Raw genomic sequence first — 6,210 nt, 5'->3', positions numbered from 1 at the left:
CTCTTCCAGGAAGAAGGGTCAATGAAAGAGATCCAGGACCAACACAGAGGGGTCCAGGACTGGATGGGGTTTGTTTGTTCAGTTGTTTTTTTTTTTGTTTGTTTTTTTAAAAAGAGCCAAACAAACATCCCCTCCGGCATTTGCAGCATTTTGTGTTAGCATAGGAGAGTCTGGAAAATGAAATCTAGAGCACGAGCTAGCCTAGGACTTTTGTGACGGGAGAAATTAAAAAATACCCAGCAAAAATCAATCAATACACAGAACAGCAGACCTGGGGGAAAAAAAAAAACCAAAGAAATTACATGATCTCATTTATTATATTTCAACACCACCTTGAATCTCCAACTGAGATTTTGACCCCGTCGTGCTAAGCCTTGCACACACATGCAGTTAGAGACTGTCCCTGCCCCAGACTACAAAAGAAACAAGACAAAAAGTGGAAGGGGCAGACTCAGACAGGTGAAGTGACCTGACCTGCTGGTGGCTGGGAAAGGAACTTAGTCTCCCATGCCTGAGCTGTATGCTGCAAACACCAAGGGAATCTGGAAGCAACAGCGAAGCTAGAGAAGTTTAACAAATGAAAAAAGAAACTGAAGTGAAAGTGACACGGCCTTGCCCAGCACGTAGGCAATCAATGAGTCAAAAATGAACCAAGAGCTGCCTACACTACCTGAGTGCCATCAGACAGGGTCACGCTAACTGACTGTGGCTGAGTTCTACTAGAAGAAATGAAGACCTCTTGCAAACAGTCAGCTGGCAGCGTCATGGGCCCAAGCGAAACCCGGGCTTATGGAGCTGAGGGGGCTGCAGGACTCACGCAGGTAAGAATGTGAATCCCCACCATGGACCCAAGAAGCCCACAGCAGCTCTGGGGAGTCTTTCAAAAACAAAGACCATAAAGGAGCTGTTTGTTCTCCCATCAAAACATTCTCTGTGAAAAACCCAGGAAAAATCTCAAGTCCCCCTTTCCCCACTATGTTAGATCCCATTCACCATTATACCCAGTGAGCATCTGAATAAATACAGGCAGTTATTGTCCAGTCCATTGTGTGTTTCCTCTCTCCTCTGCTTAAACACTCCACAGGAGGCAAGTTCCTGGCCCCAAACAGCCCCAGGAGACTGCGGACAAAGAGGGACTTCACTGCACACCATCCTTTACAAGTAGGTTCTATCCAGCAGCCTCAGCAGCACCCTGAGTCCCCCACCTTTTAATACTGCATCATTCAAAGGAAAGGAAAGCCTCTGGGGAAGGGACCCTCATTCCCATCCAGATAGGACAGCAACCAGGAATTCCAGGGCTTGAATTTTGTACCAGGTCTCCCCTTACCTTTCATCTGTGGCTACATCGTATATTAGGTATACTTAAGACACAGAGGTGAAATATAAGTAGTAATTAACGTTGTAACACAGAGCCCCAGGCCTGCAAAACAGTGTAGCCAAATTAGGCCTTAAGATAAATTAGCATAGTTAAGTTAGTAATAAACCTACTCAACTTTTGTCTGTGTTTTGTGATATGCTGATGTTCTGAAAATAACCGCTCACCTTGGATAATAACGACTACGAGAGAGCAGCAGCCACCGCAAGATGACCATTGGTAACTGGAGCAAAATTTTATGCGGACAAGGGGACGTAAACATTAACAAGTACAAGGGAAACAAGCTAGCCTATGAAAACGGGGCACTCCAAAAGTAGTGGGGTGTGGAAGTTCAAATAAGGAGAAGGGGTTAAAACCTTCATAAATGTCTGAATGCCAGCGGCATCAGTTAACACATTATAAAAGCCGTATCCTGGCCTGCATGCGTTAGTCGAGGGGGTTGGGAGGGGTGGAGAGGGGGGAGATGCCAGGATGATAATCACTGGTGAGGAAGAGGATGAAGATTGGCTCTTAGGGTTTTTCCATAAGGCTTGGTGGGAGTAATGCAAATATTCTGTATTGGTCTCTCCCCTTTAGCAGGTTGCAGTGTCTGGTTGGCTAATGAAAGCAATTATCATCGAAAGAGCACGATGTGGTCTCTGCTGTGCACCTTGGGATCCCCCTTCTATTGATAATCTCCCTATGGTAGGGCATCTTGGGGGCTGAACTCCAACAGATTAAAGTAGGTGCAAGCCCCCACTTCGGGGTGGGTAAACACAGATAAAGCTACATGCAGGCACAAAACAACAGCACCTGCAATTCGTTCATGATTCCCGCCCCCCGCAATCCAATCAGCTAATTCATAGCAGGTGCAAAACTGTGGGCCCAGTCAGAAGAGGTGGTTTGGTTTGACAGACAACAAAAGCGAAGGTGCCACTGATCAGGTGGTTGGTACTGAGATAAAGTCAGTCTACGACCCATGGGGAGGGCAGATAAGGAATATATATACTGTTCCTTTAAGAAATTATCTTTTCACGTGTTTGTACAGCACTTAGCATGAGCCTCCAAGGCACTACTGCAATACAAACACAAATCCGGCCACCACCCATCCCTAAGGTGAGGTAAGGAGAGGACCACACCCTGGCTACAGGGAAAAGAAACAGATTTGGCAACTCTGGCTGGGTTTCAAAGCTTTGCCACTTCCTTTGATTGGCTCTGGGGCTGATGTCAGCAGAGCAAGTTCCAGTTCTTTGCTCCAAGCGGGGAACAGGGAGATGAGTAGGGTGCAACCACCACCTGCTGCACTTGTCCTTTACTTATTGCTCTCTATTCTGCTTCCTGCACACTTGCCCTCTGCTGCCACCCTGGGCTTTCTCTAGAGGAATCCACACCATGATTCAACAGCTGCACTAGAGAGAACGCACCTCAGCTCCCCCAGAGGTTCCAAATGTCTCTAGAGCCATTTGGAAAGCCAGGCACGTGCCCTGTGCAGAGCAGAGAGCATATGTGGGGGTGCAAAGTCCTTACTGACAAGTTTGGGGTGACCCCATTTGCAAGCAGCTGTTACCTCATAGACCCCACTCTGCATATTGATTTTCTGGGAGAGAAATGCTAACGTGATGTGCAACACAACTGATGCACTTACACCCCTTTTCTCCCCATTACATGATTTCAGAAAAACATGCTCCAAGTTGTCCATACTGAGGTCCCATTGTACTGAGCTCTCACTGAGCCATTCCCCATCAACCACCATTGAACAGGAAACACAGACCAAGACTTGAAACATGTTCTTCTTTATAAACACTGGCAGAAAGACAAGTCAGCCCGGTCTACAAAAGCCTGTTTGATTGAGAGATGTATCATCTGCGTGGACAAAGGATGCATGCCGCGCGCCGGCCAGTGTCCTGCCAAGCATCCTGTCGGGGGGAGAAGAGTAAAACCACCATGCTCCACCCATTGATACAGGCGGTGCTGCAGAGAAGGGCCCTTTTTAGCAGCAGTGGAAATAAGGCAGCTAACAGAGATGGCAAAATAGGAAACTGGCCAACCTACAGCCATTGCAGTTCTCCCGAGGTGCTTCGGGAAAGAAAGGTGGGTTCTGCTGTTCTGAGCACAGACCTCGGAACCAAGAGCTCCTTAGTTGTAATCCCAAATCTGACACTGAGTCACCATGTTACCTCTGGCAAGTCACTTCACCTCTCAGGGGAAACAGGGACATTTGGGAACAGCAGCACTAAATAGTAAGAAAAACGGGACCATGCCATGAGGTAGGGTCTGAATTCTGATCCTACCTTGTTTGAGGGATGGGAAAGAGGAAGTTTGACTCTGACCCAATTCCGGGACAAGAGTCAGCGGCAAAATTCAGATTCAAAGCAGCTTCTGAACCTCTGCAAGTCTGGAGGCATTTGGATCCAGCATCTTGGTTTAGCTTTTGTGGGCGACAGATTACCCCACATCTGCTTACAGCCAGGTTCTTACACCTTCCTCTGAAGCATCTGATCAGGCCACTGCCAGAGACGGGATACTCGGCTAAATGGACCACAGACCTGATCTCCTCTGGCCATCCCCATGTTCACCACCTCTAGTATTACTAGTTATCACTTTGATTCTCATGACTCAGAAGCAAGGTCCACGATCTGCTCCTACTGAGGAAGACAAAGGCAAAGCCCAGCAGACCATAGTGAGCTTTCCCTGAGCTGAGCAAGCACAGATTTGGAAGGGCTCTAGAGAGGGTTCATTCCCCACTGTACAACTTCCCACCAGCTCACAGACCGGGTGCTTCGGCATGTGTTTTATAGAACAGTCCCTTAACCCGCTCTCTCCCCTGCTTTGAAATCTACAAGGAAGGGACACGGTCCTGTTCCGAACGTTCTCAGCCTGCAGACGCTTACGTACGTGTCTTATTCATGTGACCAGTCCCCTTGAAGTCAGTGGGACACCTCGTGTGCGTGAAGTTAAGCATATGCCTATGTGTTTGCAGGATCATCGCACAAGAATGCATTCAGGAGCACCTTAGCACAAGTCCGATTACACTGACCCACCAGCTACCACTAACCAGATCCATTAGGTGGGCCCTTTTCTTACTCAGTCACTAAGCACTGAAGAAATGAGCCAGGCTCTGCAACCTCATTCAGGGCAAGGGCTCTTCCCAACCTTGCAGGGCTGGTCTACAGGCTTCCCCTCTCCCGCCTGGGACACTCATCCTGAGAACGGCAGTGTGTGCTGTGTGCAGATATTACACAGGCTCAGGGAGGCTGGACACTCAGGAAGGAGGGAGAAACTAGATCCAGCTTCTTCTCAGACTAGCTGAGCTGGTCAGGAAACATGGCTCCAGGGCGGTGGATCTTAATGCCATTTCTACCTGACATTCCCTTCTGTGGAAAATGCAATAAAGAGGGAAAGACTCAAACATGCCTTCTAGTATTGCCGAGCCGACACTGGTGGGGGATCAGGGGTTTTCATTCTGGGCAGCGGCTAGTTCTGAAGTGGCTCAGCTCTGCCCTCTGTCAGAGAGAACCAGGGGTGAGTCTTTGTCTCAAAGATGCTAATCCCAACATACCACATTCAGCTTCCCACTCAGCTAGCTCCACTACACATGACATGCCCCCAGAACCTCCAGGTGGATTTGGACACATATGAAAGGCCAATTTCATGGGTTTGTCTTATTTGATGTTTGCATATGCTGTATCCTGAAGCATGAGATTTGATCACCCTTATATCAGTAGACACTACAAATATTACTGGTTGCAAAATAACATAACCCTTGTAAAAATCCAATTGCCAATAACCTCCCAGCAGATACAGAGACACCACTCTACTAATCATCAACCGCTATGGTCAGTTTAACAACAGAGCCAGAAGTTAACCCTGCCACATCCTCCCCTGGGCCCAGCCATTAGCCATTGGATGGGCTATAATCCTTTGCAGCTGGGGAAATTGTTTTATCTGCAATTAGTCCAGACTGTGCCACGTCACACTAGGAATGGAGTGAATACCTGCTGTGAGTTCACAGGTCAATGATATCTGTCCCGGAGACTGCCTCTCCCTGAGCAGTTTGTTCAGTGGAAGGCAGGAAGGGAGAGGCAGGTGCTTTTGCTTGCTTTGCAGTACCAGAGATTGCTGAATTAAGATAGCAGCAAACAGAGGAGTGCTTTGCACCTACATAGCCACAACCATTCTGGGAACACAGCAGCCCATCAACATGGATTAGAGCCTCACACCACGCTGCCACTCTGCACTCAACTATTCCCACCAATAAGAAGTCATATTTGACTAATATCTTTTGCTTCAAGTACTTCACAAACTTAAATGTCCTCTATTCAATCTATACACCTGTGGCTGAAACCCCGACACCTCTCAATTGAAAAGCAGCAGCAACAAAACAGAAACTGCAGGGGCCCTTTCCGCTGGCAGCTCATAATCAGCCCAATTACACTTGGGCAAGGACACGGGGGTTGCCCTCCATGCTATTTCACAAAATGGCATGTGATTCTTAACGACCACAGGCCATATACAAGACCTCAGTTTTCCATCTCATCCAGAAGGCTGTGTCCAGCATCACCCGAGTAATTTCACATTACTCTAAGCACTGGCTCAATACTGGCTCTCAAACAGTAGCTCCATCTGATGAATCAACAGCACCAGCTTTAAACTTACCTCTTGCACAAGTCTCATTGTTGCTATCACAAGTTTAACTTACAGGGGTTTTTGTGGAGCCTAATTCACTACTATTTGCAAGCACTCCAAGATCCTCAAACGGAAGGTACAAAAGCATTCTTACTGTTTGTTGGTTTATTCCAACCAAGAGTTTGGAGCTGTACAGAATAACAAAGCAGAGACAATCCCTGCCCAAAGAG

This window comes from Eretmochelys imbricata, chromosome 18, assembly GCF_965152235.1.
Source record: "Eretmochelys imbricata isolate rEreImb1 chromosome 18, rEreImb1.hap1, whole genome shotgun sequence".
Lineage (NCBI taxonomy): Eukaryota > Metazoa > Chordata > Testudines > Cheloniidae > Eretmochelys > Eretmochelys imbricata.
Note: the sequence above shows the minus strand (reverse complement) of the source record.